The following is a 27,502-nucleotide window of genomic DNA, read 5'->3' as shown; positions in this document are numbered from 1 at the left end:
CAGTAGGTTGTTCAGAAAAAAAAATCACCATAAGTCCTCAAGTAGGTTCAAGTAGGTTCAAGGGTCTTTATATCTGATGTTGTCCGTCTTCATATTTTCCGTGACATATGGGTTTGGTTCTGATATTGGAACTGATTTGGCCATTACTAGAGCTCACACAGGCTAGAAAGTCTCAAGCTTCAGCCTTACCCACAATTTCCCTGTCCCAGTTACCTCAGATCTCATTTGTCACTTTTCCAGATAGACCCATTCATCTAATTCTATTTTATTAATATTCCTTATTAATATTTCTTGTTAAAAATCTCTTGTTAGGCTTTCTCTTTCTTATGATTATATTTTTTCATACTTTTGTGTACATTTACTGTCTTTTTGATCCCTTCCCATACACTTACGCGTATTCTTACTATCATTGTTGATAGTTCCCCCCCTACACTTTGGTGTAGTTATAAGTATCATTGTTGATAGTCCCCTCCTTTCCTTTTTCTCATTTTCCCTTTAAATAAATAAATAAAAATATAGCTTTTCTCACTCTACTTCTACTTCTGTCATTTCTATAGAAGTGTAATGTTTGTTTTCTTTGTCTTTCCTTTCATTATGGCTGACAAACCTAAAGGGCCCACTGGTTTTAAAAAGTGCCAAAAGTATGGCAACAAAACTCCCCTTTTAGACTCTCATCTTTTATGTGTCTATTGTTTAGGGGTTGCTCATCAGCAAGAGGATGGTAGCATTTGCCATATCTTTGGTCATAGAGGTCTCGTCAAAAGGAAAAATAAATTAATATTGAAGGGCTTAATTCCGTCAGCCTTTGAGAAAGCCATATCTACTGCAAAGAGTAAATCTGATATTTGGAACTTGTCAGTACCATAATCCCCCTTGGAACTGACTCAAAAATAGCATAAATCATCGGCTGCATGAAGTACTTCAGATCCGATGAAATGTCAAGCCAAAACTTCTGTGTCAGAAAAGATATTATTGGTACTGACAACTGTTTCAACTCCTAAAACTTTGACAAAATCTTTGACACAAAAGGAGAGTCACATTTCAACTTAGGACACCTCATCTTCGACGCCAACTACATTGGTGCAGACAGTTCAACAACTTCATTTGCCAAGAGTGGTCCATTCACCTTCTAGTGACCCTTTTGCTGGAGAATTGCCTGAGGTAATTTTACAGAGACCAAAATCTCCTTCTTAAGCCTGTATCCATTCCAACGAAAGTCTCACTGAGACTGATGTGGAGAGACTAATGAATAAAATTCTGTGGGCCAGAGGACTTACAGGATTCCTCTCACCTCTGACCCCTTTGGGTCTCAGAACCACTCCAGCTTCTACCCCTTTTTGCCACTCCTGCTCTGACCTCCCCTAAGGTTTTAAAGATGTCAGCTCCAAGCCTTCTGGTGCCAACTGTTTCAGTTTCAGAGCTATCTCTCCCTTCAGAACCAGTTATTTCCCTGAGTTGTTTGGCTCTGTTGGATCTGGAGACCTCCCAGGGATGCATCTGTCCTGTCATTTTTGAGGAGCTGGGGTCAACTCCAATTTTTTTGGAGCCATCTCTGCTCCTTGGAGCTTTGGTGTGGTGCAACTCAGCAATGGCTTCTGCCTCTGGGATTGTCTCATCAGAGTGAGGAGTGACCATAGTTCCAAGGCAGTCTTTCTCAGTTTCAGGCTCCCGTCCCTCTTTTGGGGGGTGGGGGCAGCCTTTAAGGCAATGGACAGGGCTTTGTCCACATTGGTCACTCAGTCAGTCCCATCCTCCATGGCGCACATGCCATCCTCACACTCTCTTATTTAACCTGTCTCTCCACTGGGGCAGTGAGTACCAAATCTGCAGGACTCACAGATTCATGTTTTGTCATCTCCTGGTACCTCCCCAGACTATCCCCATAAAGAGGTTCCTCAGAAGAAAAAGAACAAGAGGAAACAAATATATTCCCTACAGAAATCAGTCACAGAAGACATAAATTTTGATGAAGGGGAAGGGTCCCCAAGGTCAACCCCTGATAATGTCTCCTTTGGAGATATCCTGGAGATTTTAAAACAGAGGAGAGACTGGAAGTCCCAAAATCCTTCCTCAGAGGAGTCAGTGTACCTGCAAGCTTTCAGTACTCACCCATCTACCTCTTGGGTGACTCTGCTTGCTGACGAGCTCATTCAGTTGATCTCGGAGCGAGTGTGGAAGGCACCAGATAGCATTGAACCTACCCCTAAGAGACCAGACAGACCTGAGGACAAGCAGTTCTGGGTTAAAGGTCTATTGGTAGATGGCATGGTTGTTGCAGCCGCCACTAAAAAAGAACTGTCTGACAAAAGTTCCTCTATCCATCCTCCCAATAGAGAATCCCAGGTGATGGCTAGGATTGAGAAGTGGGTTTACACTTCATTGACCTTTGCCTTGATGTCTTTAAATTTCCAGGCATGTTTTACCAGACTCCAAAGGGATCTGATCAAGGAATTGTCAGATACCCTTGCAGGAGCTGTTACCAAGGGAGTCCAAGACAAGGTTGCTCCCAGTGGCCACCCTGGAGTCTGTGTCAAATTCGTTCATGGGGATCATTGCACATGCAGCCAAAGAGACTACTCTAATGGCGAGTTCAGGCATAGCCATAAGGAGACATGCCTGGATGTGCCTTTTTGACTTTGTGGAACCATTTAATTCTTCATTCGTCAATGCTCCCTTTGGTGGATCATCTCTTTTTGTCCCAAAAGTTAGAGAGACATTATCCAGGTGTGAAAAGGATGGTAAGATCCTTTCAGCATTGGGTGTACATTTTTCCACTCCCCAAAGATCCTTTTCCAGGAATTAAAAGAGTGTTGAAAAAATGTGGTTCAGGAAATCCCAAGGGCCTTTTCAGGACACACGTGGTACTAGTACTCTCAGAGGCAGGGGGGGGCATCAATGGAAGATACAGTCCATGCAGCAGAGGTGGTCTGCAGAATCAGGGCTTTAGGGACTCCTTTCCAGATAAGCCTTTTAGGTTTCCTGAAAGGAAGCCTGATTGTCTTCTTCTGGAGGAAGTCAGAGGATGCTTATCCTTGCACCAAAGTTCCTGGCAAAACATAACAACAGATTTTTGGATGCAATAGATCATATTCAAAGGTTATACCATACCCTTTTCCAACCCTCCTCCCATTTGCAAGAAAATCCATGATGTTCTACCCAGTCAGAGGGAACCAGCAGTTCTAGAAATTCAAAAGCTGCTAGATAAAACAGTTATCCTGAATTATCACCAGACCAGAGAGGATCTGGAATATACTCAAGATTCTTTTTTGTGCCAAAAAAAGACATGGGACTGGAGAGAATTTTAGATCTCAGCATGCTGAACAAATCTGTTTAACAAATGAAATTCCAGATGATCATGGTACAGTGCATTCTTCTGTTTTTGGGAAAGGACAACTGGATGTGCTCAACAGATCTTCAGGATGCATATTACCACATAAAAATGGACAAATGCTTCAGAAAATTTCTCCATGTCTGGCTGGAAGCCAGTTATTACCAATTCAGAGCACTGCCCTTTGGCCTCACTACAGCCCCTAGGGTGCTCACTAAATGTAAGGCAGTAGTAGCAGCTCACTTGAGACTGCTGGGATTCTGTGTATTTCCCATATTTGGATGACTGTCTCATTACCAATCTAACCAGGCATTGATTAACAGAGGCAAGGGATTACATTCTCAAGACCAGTGTGTACCTAGGAATAATGGTAAATCATGAAAAGTCCCAACTGACTCCAACTCAGAGCTTAGTGTTTATAGGGGCAGTACTTTATAGGGGCAGTACTGAATATGACATCAACTGTAGTATCCCTTCCTCTAGTGAAACTTAAACAATTATAACTCCGTTTCAGAAGATAGTCCATAGAAAGAAAGTATCTGCTCGACTAATCTTGCAGGCTTTCGGTTCAATGGCAGCAACAATAACTCTAGTTCCCCTAGCCAGAATTCACATGAGAATTCTACAATGGATACTGGCATCTCAATGGTCCATTCTATACCAACCCATATCGGATGAGATTCTAATCACCAATCATTGAAGGAAGGATCTAACTTTGTGGATTCATTTCAAATAAATTCTCCTGGGCCACCCTTTTGTCCTTCTGGAGCCCAAGGCCAGAGTGACTACGGATGCCTCCCAGATGGGGTGGGGGCATTTTCTGGGCAAGACTGTCCAAGGCTCGTGGTCCCCCTTAGAGGCCAGCTTGCATATCAGTGCTCTGGAATTAAGAGTGGTGCTTTTAGCATTGCAAGCCTTTCAATCAGCTCTTCCTCTGGGAACAATTGCAATCCAAACAGACAGTATGTCAGTAGTTTGGTACATCAACAAACAGGGAGGAACCAAGTCTTATTTCCTTTGTCAAGAAGCATTTAAAGTGTGACAGTGGGTGATCTCTTCCATCAGCTTTCTGATAGTGATGCACATTCTGGGGAGTTCCAGTGTGATAGCAGACAAACTGAGCAGCTGTATTCTCCAGCCTCATGAGTTGTGTCTCAATCCAAAAGTGACCAAAAGGATTTTCCATCAATGGGGCCAGCCTTGCTGCATTCTGTTGACGTCTCCCCTGAACAACAAGTGCAGCAACTACTTTGCCATAATTCCCCTTCCTGGGAAGTCACCATGAGATGCTCTTCTCCACACTTGGCCCCCTGGACTACTATATGTCTTTCCCCTGGTACCACTAATTCCAAAATTCATTCATAAAGCACTCAAGCTGAAGAGCAAAGTAATTATCATTGCACTTTATTGGCCTCAACAAATATGGATCCCCTTTCTTTGACCTTATCTGATTCAACATCCTTAGAGTCTGGACCTGGCTCCAGACCTTCTGTCATATCCAGATGGACTAGTCAATCTAGACATTATGAACCTCAAGTTGACAGCATGGTTCCTCCAGTTCCATTAGTTGCCAGGCATCTTAAACTTTCTTCCTCAGTAAGCAAATTTTCTTAGCTTCTCAGAAGCCTTCCACACGGAGACCATACACTAGTAAATGGAAGAGATTTACCATTTGGGCTCATGAGAAAGACATTGACCCATTCTCTGCTTAAAAACATTTTTATATAATATTTGCATAAACATGATATGAATTAAATTCCAGAAGGCAATTTAGTAAGCATATTTTCTTGTTGATAAATTCAGCAGAGAAGAAGACGCTGAAGAGAAAGTTCCAGTGAGGAAAGTATGAGGTCAGTGATGATTAGGTTATATATCTAGAGACAAAGCACTTGTATCTCACCTGAGACTTCAGATGAGTTTTTAGCTGTGAGGTGGAATCTGGAAAAACAAACATTGTCTTTATGATTACAGAGAAAAGAATTCCATAGTTTATGCTCAAGAAAAGAAAAGGAGTGGTATTTGTAGTGAAGTCCTGTTTTGGGGCTTTGAAGGACTGGACCTGAGTGGTTATGACTTCTAATGTTGTGTGCCAGCATCTTTTGAATTAGTTTAGGGTCTGGAGTGGAAAATATCTCATCTCTGATAAGCTCAAATAGTTGTGAGTTGTATAAATGATCATTTCATTTTTGGTGTTGGAGCCATTTTGCTTTTTCTATTGTTTTAAATCTACTGCTCATTTCTAGGATACAGAATGAATTAAACCACATTATCTTGCCATCTGTCACATAATATGCAAGTCAAATCACTCATATGCATTCAGCCTAGGCTGAAATTACATTATTTAGCTGTATCCTAAAGTACAAAGGCAAGAATGTGATCAGTTTGTCTTTCTAACTTGAATTTAAGTTCCTTATTTCAGTTTCACTGAAACTATCACTATCAAGGCATATTCTTTTAGAGCAAAGGTTCTGATGAGCTGCTTGCATTGTGGATAGAGAAGGAGTGGATAACGCACATCTATCCTTTTGTCCTGGGCCAGCTTCCATTTTTAAAATGTACATTGTCAGACCTACACCTTCCAGCGCCATCCAAAGAGTATATAGATCCTACAACAACACTCATTCTTTATTTAATACAACACATAAGGGGTGGAGATATTGCACTCTGGCTTTCATGCCCTTCTTCTTCTTTAAGAACAATAATAGTGATCACATCATTTTTCCTTTTTTTTCCCAGCATTATCTGACAGTAAGCATCATCACGTTTGATTCCAGAATCCAGACCCATTATAAAATAAAGGTTCTGCCCTCCTTGCTTCACAAAATACCGATTCCTTGTGTCAGAATGGCAAAAAATTCAGGACCACAGGTTGTGCATTCTAATTATACTTAGATGGCTTAGGTACAAAGGAGCAATGTGCCCATGCTAGCTGCAGAGAAGAACTGGTAGACAGTTTTATAGAAAAGCCACTGTGCTTCTGTCTTCTAAATTCTTAGGGTATAGAAAAATTGCCTTCCCCTGGTTTTTCATTCATCAGTTTTTCAAAAAACAAATGCCTACATCTGTTTTGACAAACAGCCTATTTTCAGCTTAAGCTCATAGACACACAAATCTTGCCAAGACAGTACAAATCCCATCTATCTGATACTCTCCTCAAATGCAGTAAATTTCTCCATGATTTCTTTGTATTGCTAACAGGAATACCTTAAACTTTAGGAGTACCTTTAATTAGGAAAAACAAAACACCCACAAATTACCACATAGGCGGCAACCCCCTTAATACAGAAGAGGTAATAAGAGATCTGGGGACCCAGGTAGATAGTAATCTCTCCTTTGACAATCATATTGCCAAAGTAGTTAGGAAATCCTTCTATGTGGTCCATCTAATTACTAAGGGGTTCGCATCTAGAAATAAAGAGGTTATAGTGCCCCTCTACTCGTCACTCATCAGACCCATCATAGAGTGCAATGCCCCATTTGGGATGTACCTCACAAGACACTTCCAACAGCTTGAAAGACCACAAAAGCACCTCACCAAGAGGATTACTGGCTTCAAACATATGTCCTATGCAGCCCAACTGAAAAAACTCCAGCTGTACTCAGTGGCATATCGCTTACTCAGAGGTGATCTCTGACTGACTTACAAAGCCATGTCCAACTCAGAATTGATGGACATGCTCCACCTAAAGAAATCCAAATCACTGCGAGCCACACGCTCTAGTGAGCTAAACCTCGCCACAACAATAAATAGAACATGCAGCAGGGATAGATTCCTGTCACAGAGACTCCCCATGCTTTGGAGCAAAATTCCTAACTACATTAGGCAGAGCCCCTCACTAACACTCTTCAAGAGAAGCCTTGACGAGTGGATGGGTAACAGAAAATACACCCCTGGGATCACTTCATTGGCTCTGCTTGACAGAGGATCAGTTAATTAATCAATGGGGAGGCGAAAGCCGAAAGACTCTGGCTAGGCTTATAAATGCCCTCGGGCAGATAGCCTAGTGCCTACCTATGAACCTATGAACCTATATGCCAGCACTACTGCTCTTATTTATATTGCTTTGACAAGATATGGCTGATTCATTTGTAATTGCTGCCATAATTTCTTACACACAGTACTCTTGGTTTAAAATTGTTTTCAACAATTTTTTGTAGAAAAGGCATAATGGAGCAGCTAGGTTATGCAGAAGGCAATTTAGTAAGCATATTTTCTTGTTGATAAATACAACAGAGAAGAAGAAGCTGAAGAGAAAGAGCCAGAGAGGAAAGTATGAGGTCAGTGAGTCTTTACCTGTCAATAAAAACTCTGATGGGAACTTATTTCATTTTACTAATTAAATGTAATGTTTTTGTGTTTTATACACTGGTTATCTGGGAGTCACACTGAGATCCTCTTCATCCTGTACCAGTCATACAAGAAATCAAGTCACTGTTTACTTGCACAGTATGAGGACTAAAATGGATCTATACTTCTCAGGGGCAGGCCACGTGTGCTATTAACTGAATAAGTGCTTCAGAAATATTCAGTTAAAATGAACTTCCTTTACTATGCATGATTCTACTCAGTAAAAAAAAGTGTGAAAAAAATCATTCAGGTAATTGAAGACTGTTTGCAGATGAGTACTTTCAGACACAGTATTTTGTCAATTATCTAAGGTAGGTTTTTTTCACTGTTATGTGTTACTCAGTTATGATTTATTATGTTTGTTAGTGCACATTATAAATTACTGTACAGCGCTAGTCTAATGCTGCAACAATGTGTTGCATATCACTATCATATCACTAATTGTACTGTACATGTCACTACCTATGCCTACGTTTACTTCCATTAATTAACAAAATATTTAATCTGTTCATGAAGTATATTACAATAATATGATGATATGCTGAAAAATATTTAAACTGGTGCATAATGTTTATTATTACAACGTGAAGGTATGGGCTGGCTGCTTCCTGATGGATACTGCAGTGTAACATTTCACATACTTAGGTGCTCTATATATATATCTCTTATGTTTTATTGGTAAGGTAATGCCATTTGACAAATAACATCAAACTGGGAAAATATAGTTGTTGCAGAAAATATTGTCATTCTGCAGGCCTTGAAACAGTATATGTTAGTGGTCAAGGATGGTTGATTAAGGGAATATCATGAAAACATGTCCGGGTTTCCTGTAATAGGTCAGTGCTGTCAGTGATCAAGGAAGAACTCTTCTACTCTGCTACCGCACGGTCACAGACATAACTGACTCGACCTGTAAAAGCACAGGACATCAGTGTAGCAAGAAATGCAACCAGATGGACTGGGCTAACTATCAGAAAGCAGATAGTGTTTGAAATATTTCTATTATCCCTTCTGGATCTGATATTCCTAGAATAATCCTACTGGTAGTAATGATGTTGGTGTTGGGGTGGGACATAATGTATCAGGTCTCTTTATTTAATCAGCCTGGTCAGTATTACAAAGACAATTACAGCTATGCCTAGTCGACCTTCATGTGCCCTTTCCCCACTGTTTCCTTTAAAGGCATATGAGCTACATTCTGGGTATGCATCAAGCACAAATATGCTCAAATGACTTCATAACTCGTAATATTTTTTGAACAAGCATTGGTTGTTATTTTATCACATTTATCTTACATGATACATTTTCAGTTTTTGATAGTGTTGGCATTTTTCCATAAGCAATTCACACTGCAGCTGAAAATTTTGATGTGCATTATATTGTCCAAGACTCAGAGGCTATGACCAAGTGGACACTAAAGTACCTGCTGCAGATGTCTAGATCTTTGTTCCATCTGCTCAGAATGTGAGGACATTACATATGACTAAACAAGCAAAGAAGAACCATAGTCCACATGAGGGATAACAGTGAGACTCTCACAGAGATGTTGGAGATACAGGTTATGATGATTATGCAATCAGGTCTTCTTTGTAGGAGGTACAAGCAGAGACTACTTTTAAGCACCACAGTTCCATACTAAAGGAGTACTCTCTGCTGCCTCTTATTTTCAGAGACTCCTACAATTTTACTGAAATTTTAGCTCTGTCCCTCTTATTCCATCCTGAAACTGTGACCTTTGAAGAATAGGTGGTGACTTAGACTTAATGACAAGAATTAGGAGCTATGGACTTCTTTTATTACAGGAAATGCATGTTGCTTCACAGTTTCTTATTCTGTCAATATCTCGCCTTAATAATACTAATATTATAAAAGTGTCCCTGCTTAAATTCTGGATTTGCCACTGATTTTGTTTAGATTTGTCCATGATTGGCTAAGAGCCATGTGCAACACAGGATCAATGCCACATCTGATATGGAAATACCTCCCACCCAGTCATGACTTTGTGTTGCTGCACAACCCCTACTGTACAACACACTACCAGAAGTACAAAAGTGCATGGAAGTCAATAAGCAGTAGGAGATGAGTGGTACCAAAGCCATGCATGTCATCCTGCAGCTGATCACCATGATATGCATCATGCCATAAGGTGCTCAGTTGGATCCTCATGAGCATTTAAACTTCACTCTAAAAATTATGACATGCAGCACTAGATCCGTCTGACATTTTGCTGTTGTTCGTCATTCAGTACAATTATTCATAACACCAAGGACTTTAGCACACCAAGTCTGCCTGCCCTGCACTGCTTCGTTAAGGCCCCATAAATTAAGAATAATTACTTTAGTAATGCTGTCTATTCGTCTTAGTTTTTATTGCCTCCTTCTTTTTTAACTTCAATCTTTTTCCATATTCCTGCCTTCTCCAGTGATTTTTTTCATCACATTACATAACCAAAATATTTCAGTTTTAATTTTACTATCAGATGAAAAAATGTATTGTACAGTGTGGATTTATTTTCTTAAATATTAACTGACTTGATCTTCTTACAATCCACGATATTCATAAATGTTTTCTCCAACACCAGATTGAAAAAGTATCAGTGCTGAAATGTACAGCTTTAATTACATTTCCTCATGTTATTATGTAGCTTTGACTATTGTGACTTCCTTTGGCAACACTTTTCTTTCATCTTTAATAGCTTAACCAATTGACCATAGCTTTCCTCCCTAGAAGCAAGCGTCCTTTGATTTCATGACTGCACTCACCATCTACAGATAATTTCAATCTCAGGAAAAAAAAAATGTGATTGCCTCCACTTCTTCCCCATCTGTTTACAAAAAAATTGATAGAACTAGATGACTTAATCTTATTTTTTATGGTGAGCAGAAATATTTCTGCCTGCAATCTGATTCCGTCATCTGATTTATCTGTGAAACCATTTTTGTTGCATTCTGCTGTGTTGTGTATTGAAACATCAAAGTAAGCCTGTTTCCTGTCACTGACATTTCAATGCATTTGCACTGACGAGGTCACATATTGTGTGCTTACCTGTGGTTTACTGGAGTCAGAGAAGGAGAAGGTGTGTTGTATGCATCTTCTACCTTCTCTCTTTTATCTGTGTTTCAGCAATCGTGAAGTTTGTATGTATAAAAAAGAAGGCAGGGGTGCTTGCCCCCAGATCTGGTTAGCCCAGCTTGCATCCCTGCAAAAATGTTTTATTCTGTCTTTTGTGTTTTTATGACCTTTGGAGTATCATTATTCTGAAAATGTGACCTCTCAATTATTTAGATATTTTAGTTTAGCAGAATTATCTGTCAATTAAATGATGCATTACCATTTGTATAGTGATTCTGATTTATTAGACACAGCATTTTGAGTGATATAGTCAGCATATAAATTAAATAAGTAGGGAAGCAATATACAGCCTCATCACATTACCTTCCAATTTATAAGCTACTCAGTTCTTCCATATTTGGTTCTAACTGTTGATACCTAGTCTGCATGCAGATTTGTTAGGTGACAAATAAGGTGATCTAGTATCTCTGCCTCTCTAAGAACTCCCCACACCTTGCAATGGTGCTCACAATTAAATATTTTAGAGTACTTGATAAAGCAGAAGTATGTTTTTTCCTTCTGGAACTCCTTTGCTTTCTGTGTTATCCACAGATGTTAGCTCTTTGATCACTGGCACCTGCATCACTCCTAAAATCAGCCTGTATATCTCTCAGTTCTCTGTCTGTATATTACTTAAGACCAGCTTGAAGAATCTTCAGCATCACCTTGGCAGCATATGAAACAAGTTCGACTGTTACATAATAATGGAAACTGCTCCGACGTGTAGGAATAAAGTCCAAGCTATAAATCAGTTTGCTCTTTCTGTTCTAACCTACAGCTTCAGTGTGACTGACTGGCCATAGAAAGCATTTAACTAGTTAGATAAGAAAACAAGAAAATGCTTCATAGTTATCAAATCATAGGATCATAGGCTCATAGGAGGTTACTAGGCTAATGGCCCTGGGGCCCTTACAAGCCTAGCTAATAGTTTATCCACAAAAAGAAACCTCAGTCAGCACCTGTCACCCCTGTCAGTGAGGGACATAGATGGAACCCCTGGGACAAATTTGTGGTTTCCCATCCACTCATCAAGGTTGCGCTTGAAAATGGCCAGCGAGGCTCTCTGTTTGGCATGTATGGGAAGTCTGTTCCAGAGACGGGGAAGCCTCTGGGAGACAAACCTGTCTCTCCATCAGGTTTTGTTGATGTTGCATATTATATTTAGGCCTATTGAGTGGGTAATGTATGAGGAGTTATATTTAGAGATATGGAGCATCTCTAGGAAGGCAGGGTCCGATGCTGCCTTGTAGGCAAGACACAGATCACCTCTGAGCAATCTGTATGATACTGAGTAGAGTGATAGTGATTTGAGCCTGTCCACATAAGACAGGTGTTGGAGGCCATGGATTCTCTTTGTTAGGTATTTCTGTGGCCTTTCCAGTTAGTGCAGGTGTTTGGAGAGGTACATACCAAATGGGTGTTATACTCAATTATAGATCTAATGAGGGAGAAGTACAGAGAGGTAATAACCTCATTTTTCCTGGGTGCAATCCCTTTACATATGAGATGAACCAAGAAAAAGGCTTTTCTGACCACTACTGTCACATGATGGTCAAATGTGAGATTGTTGTCATCCTGAGTACCCAGGTCTCTCAAAACAGGTTGTGTGCTTAAGGGGTTGCCGTTGATGTGGTAATCAGTAGGAGCCATGTTTTTTCAGAATGGTATGATAATATATTTTTTGCATTTAACTTAAGGCCATGACTTTGGCACCAGTTATTTGTAGCTGTGAAACCCTCCTGCAGTATGTTAGCATCACTTGGGGAGTCAATGACAGCACCCAACTTACAGTTATCCGCAGACATGGTCAGCCACAAGCTCTTTGTCTTTGCCTGGACCTCTGAGAAGTGGATGCCAAACAGTAGGGGTCCTAGGACAGATCCCTGGGGAACACCACTAATGACAGATCTGCTATTGGAGGTGGTGGTACCTATTTTGACCCTGTGGGTCCTATCTGTCAGCCAGTGGGTCACCCATCTGATGAGATAGGGATATATAAAAAACAGTGCATGCCAAGATTAACCATCCCTCATTCCTAAGGAGGTATAGGGCTCTTTGAAACTGACTGCAAGTATAGATCAGCAATTGTGGAATGGCATACATATTCATTGACCTCATCAGATCCAAACATAGTTAAAGTTTTAAAGTATAAAGAGAAGTACAAGATGGCATCTTTGCTTAGTTTAACAAAAGCATTTCAGAATAAAGCTGCAAAGCAAGTCATACCAGAAGTAGACAAAAATCAGACAGCAACTGAGAGTTAAAAAAGGACGAATATAAAGAAAAGGATCAGGTGAGAAGCAAAAAATGGAAAATCCACAAATATAGTGGCAAATAGAGAGAACTTCCAGACCACCCTTATGTTTCTCCAGACTTGATGTAGGAATGGCTAATAAGAGGTAAACTGAAATCAAATGATGAAAGGCTAAATATGGCTGTCCAATATAGTGGACTATGTACACATTGGTTTGCAAAAGTCTATAGAGCAAGCGGCAGAAACAGACAAATGTAGCTTTTGTAAAACAGAACTAGAAACAGTCACACATCTTGCTGCTGGCTGTGATACAGTCATGGCAGAGAGCTATATACTAAAAGGCATAATAATGTGGCAAGACTGTTGAATATGGAATTGTGTAAACACTGCAATATAGAAGTAGCTGAGAAGCAATGGAAACATGGCTCGTAAAATATTATAGAGAATGATAAAGGTTATATCACATGGTCTCACCCATTACCAGCAGTTCAGATTATATGCAAGAAAACCATATATTGTAGTCCATGAAAAAAAAAACAAAGTAGCATTGATCACTGAAACTGCTGCATCCAGTGATTGCAGAGTCTTATGTGCAGACTAAGAGAAACAAAGTCATAAAATACCAGGATTTGTAAGCAGAAAGGAGATCATTATGGGAGAAAGATAACCAGACAGTTCTGAAATAGTAGCAGCAACAGGACTAATAAAAAGATTTACAGACATACATAAGTATATTACCTGCATATGTAATCCTGTATGAACTGCAAAATGAGACAGTTCTGGGAACATAGCAAGTGCTGAGTAGACCTCTTTTGGCTAACATCAAAGACTGAAGCAATACTAATTTCTTGAACTCTAACTGATGTAGGAATGGGGTCCATTCCTGTCATGGTACTAGAAACCCCAAAGAGTCAGAGTAATTAAACCTAACAATCGAATTGCAAGTGCAAGATCATGGATAGATGCAGTACATTCATCTGCAGCTGGTCAAAGAAGTTAAGCCATAATGGTTGTATCAGTGTCTGGAAGGTCTGTCTTCAGTGACATGGTTATTCTTGTGAATCTTCATTATCATCCCTTGCAGGCACACTCTAATCCAAATATGGAACACCATGTCATTGTACTAATTTTAAAACCTTGATAATAGTAATTTACAATGACCATAGTGGATGGTCTTGAGTTGAAGGACTCCAAGCCAGTGAGATGTTTACACAGTAGAATACACAATATAATGCACCAGATAGCATCTACGAAACACCCCAGAGGACATCCCACAGAACACCATGAGCAATGTCACAAGGAACACAATGGGGAAGTACCTATTAGATGTCTCATGGCACACAACATGGCATGACCCATGAAACATCCAGTGGGTGGCCCAGTGACAACAAGACATAATGACGTGTTTAACTTCCCTCATATGTATCCTGTGCCCTTCACTGTGTAGGCATTCCATGCCACTGACTAGTGTGTCCCCTGTCACCTGTACAAATCGTAATACTTCCGCCATATGGTAAGGTCTGAGGCAGAGTTTGAACAAACCATGAACAGTGCCACAAAAGCTGTACTAGCTTCAGCATCATAACTACTATACAATATGCATTAATGTGTTCTTTGTGGATCCAGTACATCTGTATTGTCATGGTATACAGATATGTGTAAGACCAGAGCACATCACACATGTCTACTCATTTACTAAACAAGTTGCTAGTCAGTTAGGGCATGCAATGTAAGGTGGAGTAGCTACTGCAGAAACTGCCATGTTGGCAGCGCAGCTCTCTATTGTTGGGTATAAATTTACCTTTCTCAGGTGACTCAGTCCTGCAGTAATTTCTAACTCTTCTTCTGTGCACACTGGCATTGTCTTATGTGCTACTCCTATTTGTACTTTCTCATTTCATCTGAACAATTTTGACCTGCAATATTTCTGAATTTCAGCATGCCTTAGTTACTCATGCATATGCACTACCTTCCCCTCTGTAAATACTACAAAGCCTACATGCACAAGCATTCTTTTTGAATTGCCAAAACACTGTATGTGTCCATGAACTGTACAAATACTTGAATAACAGAAAAACTGATTACGAATCCCATCTATCCACTGTTTGCAAACCCAAGGGCAGTAGCCAACATACTTTAACCAGTGTACATTGCATTGGTCAGTGCCAAAATCATAGCTGCTGTCAGGTCAGATTAATCTGTATTATATGGCAACATTTCACTAGTTGTAGTACTCTTTTTATAGGAGGCACAGCAAGGAACAGAATCTAGGAAATGGGGAGATTATTGAATAATCAAAGAGTGATAGAAAAAGACACAAAAGTGACTTGGCTGGTAGAAAGAAGTTATATAAAAATGAATAATGAAAACAGCTCACAGAAAGTACAAAAAATGCTATGACTTCCATTTCATGCAAACAATGATTTTGTTTCCAATATGAAAATGATAAATATGTTAAAAGTCAGTCTGCTTGAGTTACTTCCTCTTGCATTATTGTAGACGGAAGTCTCTGATTCAGAATTAAGGTGACCTTGCCACTAGCGTATCTTTAAATTATATTTTATTTGTATCAATTGATATGCAAACCCTGGGAACCCATAGATTCATAGAATAATATTAGCAAATGGTCTGAATAAGCATGTCAAGCTTATTCTTGCAACTTTAGGAGTATAACAAACAGGTTTATCTTCTGTCTTGATAAGAGTATTACAGCTAATCTTGGGAGTGAATTTGTGTGAATCCACCTAGCTGTCAAGACTTAACCTGAATTTTAACAAAATTACTTTATATAGAAAACAATTATATAGTTTATTGACTGGTTTTATGTAGTCACATTAGAGATTATCCATTGCAGATGGGTAGAATGGGATCTTAATAACATTGCTTCTCAGCCTGAAAGAACATTAGCTTTTTTTTTTCTGGGCAGGAGTTGTTCATTTGTCACAATGAAATGCCTGCATTTTACTGACCTTAAGGTGAGCTTGCAAAATATATCTCTGAAAAAAAAACATGCTGCATTCAAACTGTGAAGAAGCTGATAGGATTCTATGAAAAGTTGATGAAACTATGATCATCATATCCTGCTAAAATGGGACAAATAAATCCATTCCTGTACATGAAATATATAATAAAAAAAAGTTTTGTTGAGGAGGAAGGCCACTTGCACCCTCCTTGTTTAAATACATTAATATAATAGTTGCAAAAATATGAAAAAGGACACATACCCAGGAAAACACAACAGTGTTTTTGTTCTAATTGTGGCAGTCTGTTGCACAAAGCAGTATAAACACACCTTACTTGTGGTTCAGATGGGTCTGTATCACATCATTGAATGGTCAATACAATGCACACCATTTTATTGGATAAATGCCATTCATCAACCCCCCCCACACTAATTATATATAATATAATTATATATACCAACTCTGAGATTGCACTACAATGGGGCAAGGGCAAATTTCCCGATCCTCACTGTACCACAGTCTCAATATGAACAGTTCGACTTGCACTGAAAATGCTGTTTGATGAATTGATTTTTCACTGAACTGATAAGGACCTGGTTCAGATACACCAAAAAATTTTAAACTCCCCATTCTTCCACATCAGTCACCACAAAAACAAATAAACAAACAAAACAAAACAACAACAAAAAAAAAAAAAACTAAACTAAATAATCTGTGACCACATACAGAACAAAAGTTCAACAGTAATGATCACAATAAAATCAACACGAAATGACATTATTGCCCTTTGAAGTATGTGGTTCAATAATTAAGGATTTTGAGGTATATGTTGGATTAATAAACATTGTCCCAGATAATAATGCATGGGGACATCTCCCTTGATGGAGAATATCATTATCTTGTTAGCCTCATTTTTTCAGTAGATACAAATATACTATTTATTGCTGCTACTATCCTGTAAACATATAAATCTATAGAAACTGTAACTTTAGTGAGCATATTTTATATGGTATCTATACTCCATATAAGATAATGTAGGGGGTTAATAACAATATTTGACTTTGGAACTGTAAATCTATGCTGAGTTCATTCACCTTTGGAATTGTAAATCTCTGCTGGGTATAGTCTGTTATGAGAAATGTATACATAAAAGTCTTAAGTGTTCTGGGAAACTTCCAGTATGAATTATTGAGTTCCATCTGAACGAGAACCCAACCCACCAAATTTAACATGTCAAAAACTCCTCCTGGTGATAAAACTAAAATGAAGGGGTTTTATTGAAGAGGACAACCCCCTCCCCCCCAGAGTTATATATACCAACTCTACAGTTGCACACATACAAAGAAAAAAACACAGAACTCCTCAAAAACAAAGAAATCTGTGTCAATGCAGATTTAGAAAACACAATGGCTATGATTTTTTATGCAAGGCAGCAACTTGGAAGTTTAACATTGTGGAGTTCAAGTTAGCCAGATGACACTACATCCACTTAACTGTTAATAAGCGGTAGGGTAGCTTTCTGGTAATCTGGTTACAGTCTATTGTATCAAGAACAATTACCCTAAGTAGGGTAACATACTGATATTGCTGCCTTACTACAAAGTGATGAAATCCTAGAGTCGATACATTTAAGCAAGTAAGAGGGGCTAATGCCCCCAGTAATGGAGAAATGCAGGGTAGAACACCTGCACAAAATCCCTGGGTTGAGATACAGTCAAGAGAGCATTTTCGATGATTTTTCCATAGTCAAGAAAGTTGTTCTCTGTATAATCGACTGGACCTATATCAGAAATCCATGTATCAGTTTTTACTTGACTTTTTAAAGTCTTTAGGCATATTTATGTAGCATTATTTCATTACTAGCTTTAATCTAGATACTAACATTATATTTTATGTTGCAAACTATGAGACATCTTATTTTAGGTTTTCATGTACTTCTTTGGCCGATTTTTTACATAATAGCAATGTTTTGTGATAAAGGAAGAAACATAGGTTCATAAGCAGCTACTAGTAAATCAGTTAAATAACATTACAAACTTAAACCAGTTATTTTTAAAACTTAGGCAACTTATGTTATAGTTCCAGTGCTAGAACCTGTTTATATTCATTTTGAAAATTGAACCTCCTACCTGCAATACCTGTTAATAATGCAGGTAGTGTAGGTCACCTATCACTATAACTGGTATAGCCATGCAGCAGTCTACATAGCACAGTAAATAATTAAATTTGAACTTAATGTAGGTCTTCATTAGAGAGGTCACCATAACAGTCGATCATAAAATTTGAGTTTATATATTTTTTCACTCTTTTCCTTGCTGGATTTTTTGAGGCAGTGGCTATTTTTCTTACAAGAAGCTGAGGTAGGTCTTGTGTTAAACAAAACAGGGTACTGACATAGGTAATGCAAGACTACAATATACATCCTGTGTTGCTTCTCACGTTCTTCACTTCTCATCACTTCTGGGTACCAAAGGAACTCTGCATTATTTCAGTTCTGCAACATCGTATAACAAAACAGGAACATTTGTCTTCATGTACATCAGGGCTAACCTTTGGTTTACAAATATCTTTAACAGTAGTGAATGGCATACTGGATAGAGAGTGCTCCATAGTAAAGAAGCTTTATGAAACAACATAAGTAAAAGCTAATATAGACCCTAACCTACTTTCCCCATTTATTTTACTCCTTATTTTAAGTTTGTGCTGTTAGCAAATGAATTTCTATTGGAAACTCTGGCGTAACAAATCAGTTCTATATTGATCACTTATAAAAACCAATGTACATCTATGATCTTGCATGCTGAATGGAAACCTGTATTCATAGAGTGGAATATTCAAGAAATGAATTAAAAAAAATATATAATGTTAGAAAGAATATAGATTTAAATTATACTGAGCAAAAATCTTATAGCTGCTGGAGAAATGTGATATAGATGTTAATTACATTTCTTTCAACTTTTTCAGTTTAATCTTCTGATTCATAACATTACATTTTTTGATTACATGCATATAATGTAAAGAATTTTAAATTAATAATTATTTAATTTGTTAAAACTATATATGTATATTATTTTCTTTATTAATGTAATGAAACAATGTATTTCGCCTGTGCTACTATAATTTGAAGGTTATTATGTTTAATATTAATAAGCAATAAACAAAACATGCTAAAATAGAATAAGGAACTTGTGCCTTTGCTTACCATAGTAAAACAAAGCACCGTGTTGCTAACATTCATGAAATTGATGTTTTATGTGTGTACAAAGCTAATCTTCCTTCAAAAAACAAGAGATAATCACCTACAATCTATGTTAAAACATGGCTACTTATCAAAAGACATTTGAATCAACTTTACTTCAAGTTTTATTATTGTGAATAAGTTCTGATTGAACAGACAACACAAGCATAACTCCCACCTTCTTTCTCCTAATTTTAGTTTTCCTACTGATTTTCTTGTGGCCTTAAATATCAAGGGGGATTCATAAATGTTTCCACAAACTCTAGACTACATGTCCGGTTAGTATAATCTTTATGAGTTATTAGATAGAACAAAAAATACACCGAACCCACAGACATTGCCAACATCCTAGCTGACAGGTTCAGCGCAAACCCCCCCCCACCAAAAGGGCAAATATCTATCCCAGCAGAGTGCTGCCCCCCTGACATCTCAGATGCTCAGGTAAGAGCCGCCCTCTCCAAAGCAAAAAACACAGCATCAATGGGACCAGATGGTGTCCCGGGCTGTGTCCTACATGAACTCCAAGAAGAGCTAAACCCAAACATAAAACTACTGTTCAATCTCAGCCTTACTACAGGATATGTGCCCAAAGAGTGGCGTACAGCAACAGTGGTCCCTCTCCATAAAGGTGGTGCCTCAATGGATCCTGGAAACTATCGCCCCATAAGCCTGACTAGCTTGGTCTGCAAAGCTATGGAAAGGATCATCATGGACCTCATAAATAAAGATATTGGGGACCTACAAACACTGGATCCTACCCAGTTCGGCTTTGTTAAGGGCAGATCCTGCCTCTTAAACCTGGTTGATTTCTTTGAAACAGTCACCAAGGCCATTGATGAGGGGAAGGTGGTCCACACAGCCTACCTGGACCTCGCAAAAGCCTTCGATACAATACCCCACTCGGGCATTATAGATAAGCTCACCAGTTTAAATATAAACCCCTATGTCACTAGATGGATTGCAAACTGGCTCAAGGACAGAACCCACATGGTTAGAATTGCTGGAGCCATGTCAGACTCCAAACCAGTTACAAGTGGTGCCCACAAGGCTCAGTCCTGAGACCTCTCTTGTTCGGTATATATTTCTCGGAGGTACAGGCCAACACGGAAGGACTGTGGCTGACCAAGTTCGCAGATGACTGCAAAGTGCACCATAATTGACTCTCCAGCCGACACAAGCATCCTCCAAAAGGGCCTCATAGAAACAGACAACTGGTGCCAGAGCCATGGCCTCATGCTAAATGCCAAAAAGTGTATAGTCATCCCCTTTGGCAAAAACAAAGTGCCCACAAATTACCACATAGGTGGTAATCCATTAAGTACAGAAGAAGTAATTAGAGACCTGGAGACCCAAGTTGATAGCAATCTCTCATTTGACAACCACATGGCCAAAGTGGTTAGAAAAACATTTTATATAGCCCACCTAATCATGAAGGGATTCACATCTAGATCAGGGGAGGTCATCGTGCCTCTTGACTCATCCCTCATCAGGCCCATAATTGAGTACAATGCCCCTTTGGGATGTACCTTACCAGACACCTGCAGCAACTGGAAAGACCCCAAAAGTACCTCACCAAGAGGATCAAAGGGCTCAAACAGATGCCATATGCTGCCCAGTTAAAGAAACTCCAGCTCTACTCAGTGGCATACCGCCTGTTCAGAGGCGATCTGTGCCTGACGTATAAAGCCATGTCCAACCCGGAATTAATGGACATGCTGCACCTCAGAAAATCCAAATCCCATCGAGCTACGCGCTCGAGAGACTTGAACCTCAGCACTGAAATAAATAGGACATGCTGGAGGGACAGATTCATAACCCAGAGGCTCCCTTCACTCTGGAATGAAATCCCAGTCCAGGTTAGGCAGAGTCCCTCATTGACTCTCTTCAAGAGGAATCTTGATGAGTGGATGGGAGATCGTAGGTTTACCCCGGGTATCACTTCCGTGTCACTGTTAGACAGAGGCGCAGTATACTAACCGCGAAAAAGGGCATAGCAAAATAAATTTAAAATGAGTGGCGAAAGCCAAACGCATTCTGGCTAGGCTTATAAATGCCCTAGGGCAGATAGCCTAGTATGAACCTATGAACCTATGAACCTATAAAAACTGGGCTAAGGATGTTCTTGAATATCATGTTCACTTAGTGTACACTTAGTGTAGATGTTCATGAATCTGGCCCCCTGTGTTCCTAATCTCATATTAATGAAAAATTTTAATAATAATATGTAACATGGAATTTATAACATTATATCCTTACATGGATATTTAAGATAACTGTGCATTTAGAACATAAATCTTATACTAGAAGCACTTGCTGAGGCTTGCCTTGTATTATCTCGTTTAGCACATGTTAACAGAGCTTTAAGGTACCTGTGTATTTAAAACATAGTCGAATGATACAACTTGTACTAGAAATATTTGATGATGCTTGCTTTGTTTTAATTGACATTTCACATTATCTGATATGTTTTATTAGTAATTTGTTTATTGTAGCCTGGTGATATCCCTCCAAGGGAAGGTCAATTTAAAGGACCATTAATTATTCTCCCATTTTCCCTAGCACAAATATTTTAAGTTTAAATAAAGCATTACTTGATAAATATACTTAGATTGAATACCAGCTGTAGTTTGGTTGAACAGCTTTGTAGTGAAACTGAAAAAAAATTGACATTCGATTTAGTCTGCAGAACACAGGTGGTCCAGTGCTATAGACTAACTTATCTGGAAACTTAATTTTATTTTATTGGCTTAGACAAATTTGTTTTCTGGACTGTTGGCACTATCTGCACAAGTGTTTACTGAAGAAAAGTGCTATTTAGGGTCAGCATTGTGTCTTGTCAATGGTAATGCCATGGAAATGGCAAGCACCAATACTAAAATCCTAATATCAAAACAGAGAAGTATTAATTAAGCAATAACTGATGACGTGGTGTGGTATATTGAAGATTTACCCACGGTTGGTGTGGTTTAATCATGAAGGTGAAGCCCGAGTGATTAAATAAAGCCAACCATGGGTAAATTTCAATATACCACAACTGCAGAGTCAGTTATTGCTATTATACAATGACATTATTTAAGAAAAAAGTACTTACTTTTCTTAAATAATGTCTTTGTATAACGGCGCATTACTGTTCTTCCGTGGCTGGTGGTATACTGCTGCCTTGTTTTGATGTACTGCACATGCGTTTGGGTCTTGCATTCCCATGCATACCCAGTACATCAATGCTTTGAAAAGGAAGCAACAGAGAAAAGAAAGGCTCTGTTGATCCATTTTTGTTTTTTTTTTGTTTTTTTTTTTTATTATTAAAAAAAAGTTTGGGCTACTTCAGGGGGAGGAGAGAGAGAGAGACAGACAGAATGGAGGAAATGCATAGAAAATCAAGTACGTGTCTTTAGTTTTAAGTAACGTACCTGATTTTCCTTGTATTTCCTTCATGCTGCCTCTCAGGTATGTCTGGAGTATGGACTATAGTTTTTTTTTTAATTTTTGTTGAAAGAAAAATAAAAGTTTTGGAATATACGTACATAAAGAAGTCTAGGTGACCGGACCTTTTTCCGTTGGTATATTCTGGGATTAACAACGGGCACGCTGGTTGGGCTGGTCAATCAATGTGCACGTTTTTGAATACTAATGGCCAGTCATTGCATAATATGTAACTAATCATGGTTCCAACTATGTTCGGCAATGTCATTATTGTAAGATACAGGTGCACATTGATCATACAAACACATTAATGTAGATTAATACAGATTAGCACAGATCTGCTAAGGTGTTTACATCTGTTAGCACAAATAAACACATCAGTCACATTTAAAAATCAGTGATGGTCCTTGAAACTAACATTTTCTTTTCTCTGTCTTAAAAATCAATTGGAAGTTGGCATAATAAAGAAAAATATATCTCTCCTTTAAAATAAGACTGCAAGGACTGAATTTTAAAACACCAAAGGCACTGTTGTTCACTCACTTTATTATCATTATAAGTAAGTGTATAGTGTGTTTGTTTGAAAGCATCATTGGTATTATTCCTGAAACTGTAACATCTGTTACACAAACTAAAGCCTTGGTTTCTAGGCCATCTAAGAGATATTTCTTTCTCGTCTGTCTGGTCCTTTCTTGGGTCTGCCGCTCAGTGAAATGTTCCTGCTACACCTTCCATTTGAGGCACTTATAGGACACTTTCACCACATTCTCAAACCACCTCATCTAGCTTCCTCTCAGTCCTGGGGAGTGGTGTCTCCATCCTAAGATGCTCCTAGATTGCTAAATTCTTTAGTCTGTCCCAGAAAGTGAACACAGTAATCTTATGAAGGAACCACTTTTCTCCATGATCTCATCCTTTCAGTTGCTTCACAATTTTCGTGCCCAGATGGTAAGGATATTGACATAGACTGACTAGTAACCTGAGAGCTTCATCGTAGGACTTAGCTGCCACTTCACTTCCACAAACTGGTATTATGGCTGCAGAACTGCTAGAGTGGATCTTTGTCAGATGATCAAGTTTTCAGAAACTTGAAATTCATATGAAAGAGACCATATAATTGAGTTTCAGAAAACTCAAACATAAAAAAAAAACACAATAATTTACTTTTTTTACATTTATGCAGGGGACAAGCCCCCCTGCAGCCCCCCTGAAAATTATATATATATATATATATATATATATATATATATATATATATATCAACTCCGAGACTGCACTGCAGTGAAGAAAAGAGTACATTTCCCAATCCTTGCTGTACCGTGATCTCTATTCAAAAGCATTGAGTTTTCAACAACTCAGTCAGATGGTTTTGACCATGTGGATTTTGAGTTTGTGAAAACTTGATCAATTGATAGGGATCTGCTAGAGCTTAACCCACCATCTGGTCACTCATCTGATGCCCTCTAACCTCACTTATAAGCAAGACCCTGAGGCAAACTACTCCACTTACAGAAGTCCCTCTAGCCTCACCTGCAAAATCAATCTGATATTTTCTGGGAAAAGACCATGACCTCTAATTTAGAAATACTGATTCTCCCTCCAGCTTCTTCACAATCAGTGGCAAGCCATCACAGTACATGTGGGAGAGTACAGTCATTGAGGCCAACAGGACAACATCTGCAAATAGCAGACATACACTTTACTGTTCTGAAACCAGATACTTCTCAAACCTTGACTGTGGCTTGATGTGCTGTCGTAGATCAATTCTTTTGGTGGGAGAAATGATAGTGGTCATGTTAGGTTTTAGCTTTACATTCCTTAGGTGTAACACAGTACACATTGAAGAGTTTGTTTAATCTATATTTAAAGCCAGTCATTACAAATGAACTGAGAATGATGGGCAGCGATGTCACTGTCACCTTATTAACCTGGCAGTGGAGTAAGAGGGTATCAGGGAATGAATGGAAGCTTAGGATCATATTCCACTGTGACGATCAGGAGGACATGTGTTCTACTAAAGGTGGAGATAGAACGTACTGTGTCATAAGAACCAGTCCACGCTAATGAAATGTGCCGTATGGGCTATGAGCAGAACAAACTAAGTTTTCATTCTTTAGACTTAGTACGCAGAGATCTTGTTGTCACCACTTAGGTAGCGACAGAATATTTGTTCTCTCTAGAGTGTAAGGGAGATGTGCAAGTGGAGAGGAGGTCACCCCAAGAACATGTGTGCTTATAGTCTGGATAAACTACACTCCAGAAATTAACCTGAATGTCAATAGGAGAACATAGCAGCAGTACATGGAACAAATAACTTGCAATATAAACAGGAACTGATGGCAGAAGATGACACAGAGAAGGGAAGATGGTAGGCTAAAGAAGAAATTAGTATTGAGAATCCTGAGCTTAAACAGCGTAGAAAGCAGTGGGCCTTAACAGTGGTATATTTTCTTAGCACTTGCTTAATGTTCTTAGAGTTGCAGTAGAAGACTGAGGTCCATACAGATTACCAAGAATCTGTTTAATAGCCATACTGAACCAACTGAGCCCAGCAAGGATATATATATATATATATATATATATATATATATATATATATATATATATATATATATATATATTAGTACCTACCTATATTATACTGCTGCTATATGGTACTTGCTTGGTAGCCAATGTCTTGCAGGCCAAGTTTGAGGTCTAGGCTAGGAATGACGCAGAAGTAATATTAGTGTACAGAATTATGCAAATCATATTCAAGCAAGGCACAGTAGTTATGCAGCACCGCGTCCTAACCTGGTTTGGGGAATTAGGTTCATAGGTTCATAGGTTCGTACTAGGCTATCTGCCCTAGAGAATTTATAAGCCTAGCCAGAGTGTGTGTGGCTTTCACCACCCCTTAGGATGAGAATACTATGCCCATTTAGGGTTTGGTTTACTGTGCCTCTGTCTAGTAGTGACAAAGAGATGACCCCCGGGGTAAACCTACGATCTCCCATCCACTCGTCAAGATTTCTCTTGAATAGAGTTAGTGAGGGGCTCTGCCTAACATGGACTGGGATTCTGTTCCAGAGTGTAGGGAGCCTCTGGGTTATGAATCTGTCCCTCCAGCATGTCCTATTTATCTCTGTGTTGAGGTTCAAGTCTCTTGCTCTCGTGGCTCTGATGGATTTGGATTTTCTGAGGTGGAGCATGTCCATTAATTCCGGATTGGACATGGCCTTGTATGTCAGGCACAGATCATCTCTGAGTAGGTGGTATACGACTGAATAGAGCTGGAATTTCTTCAGCTGGGCAGCATATGACATATGTTTGAGACCCTTTATCCTCTTGGTGAGGAACATTTGGGGTCTTTCCAACTGCTGCAGGTGTCGGGTAAGATACATCCCAAATGGGGCATTGTACTCAATCATTGGCCTGATAAGAGAAGAGTACAGGGGCACAATGACCTCTCTTGATCTAGATGTGAATCCCTTCATGATAAGGTGGGCAATATAGAAGGTCTTCCTAACCACTTTGGCAATGTAAGTGTCAAATGAGAGGTTACTGTCAATTTGAGTCCCTAGGTCCCTGATTACCTCTTCCGTACTTAATGGATTACCACCTATGTGGTAATTTGTGGGTACCTTGTTTTTCCCAAAGGGTATGACTATACATTTTTTGGTGTTCAGCTTAAGGCCATGGCTCTGGCACCAATTATCTGTTTCTATGAGGCCTCTCTGAAGGATGCTTGTGTCCGCTGGAGTATCGATTATGGCACCCAGTTTGCAGTCATCTGCGAACTTTGTCAGCCACAATCCTCCTTTGTTTGCCTGCACCTCGGAAAAATAAATGCCGAACAAGAGGGGTCCCAGGACTGAGCCCTGTGGGACACCACTTGTGACCAGCTTAGAGTCTGACATGGCTCCAGCAACTCTGACCCTGTGGGTTCTGTCCTTGAGCCAGTTTGCAACCCATCTTGTGATATATGGGTTTACATTTAAGCTGGTGAGTTTGTCTATGATGCCCGAGTGGGATATTGTGTCGAAGGCTTTTGCAAGGTCAAGGTAGGCTGTGTGAACTGCCTTACCCTCATCAATGGCCTTAGTGACTGTTTCAAAAAAGTCGACCAAGTTCAAAAGGCAGGATCTGCCCTTGACAAAGCCAAATTGGGTAGGATCCAATGTCTGTAGGTCCCCAATGTCTTTGTTTATGAGTTCCATAATGATCCTCTCCATAGCTTTGCAGACCAGGCTCGTCAACTTTATGGGGCGGTAATTTCCAGGGTCCGTAGAAGCACCACCTTTGTGGAGTGGGACCACTGTTGCCGTATGCCACTCTTTGGGTACGTATCCTGTAGTAAGGCTAAGATTAAACAGCAGCCTTATGTGTGGGTTTAGTTCCTCTTGGAGTTCATGTACCACACAGCCTGGGACACCGTCCGGTCCCATTGATGCTGTGTTTTTAGCTTTAGAGAGGGCGGCTCTCACCTGGGCATCTGAGATGTTAGGGAGTCTACACTCTGTTGGGATAGATATTTCTCCTTTTGGGGGGGAGGGGGAGGAGAAATTTGCACTGAACCTGTCTGCCAGAATGTTGGCAATGTCTGTGGCTTCAGTGTATTTTGTGTCATTTTGGACTAACTCTGAGCATATCTGGGAGTTTCCACCCAGGTTTCTAACATAGCTAAAGAAAGCCTTGTGATTGTCTTTTGTGTCTTTTGCGATTTTTCTCTCAAAGTTGGCCTTGGATGATTTTATGAGTGATCGTAGTTTTTTGCTAGTACTGATCAGAGATGCCTTCCCTTTTAGGGATTTTGCTCTGTCATGTAGTAGCTTCCTCCTCCTGTTGTAAAGTTTGT

Source organism: Protopterus annectens, chromosome 1.part2, assembly GCF_019279795.1.
Source record: "Protopterus annectens isolate FY-2018-M chromosome 1.part2, PAN1.0, whole genome shotgun sequence".
NCBI classification, from domain to species: domain Eukaryota; kingdom Metazoa; phylum Chordata; order Ceratodontiformes; family Protopteridae; genus Protopterus; species Protopterus annectens.
This window is presented reverse-complemented; position numbering follows the sequence as displayed.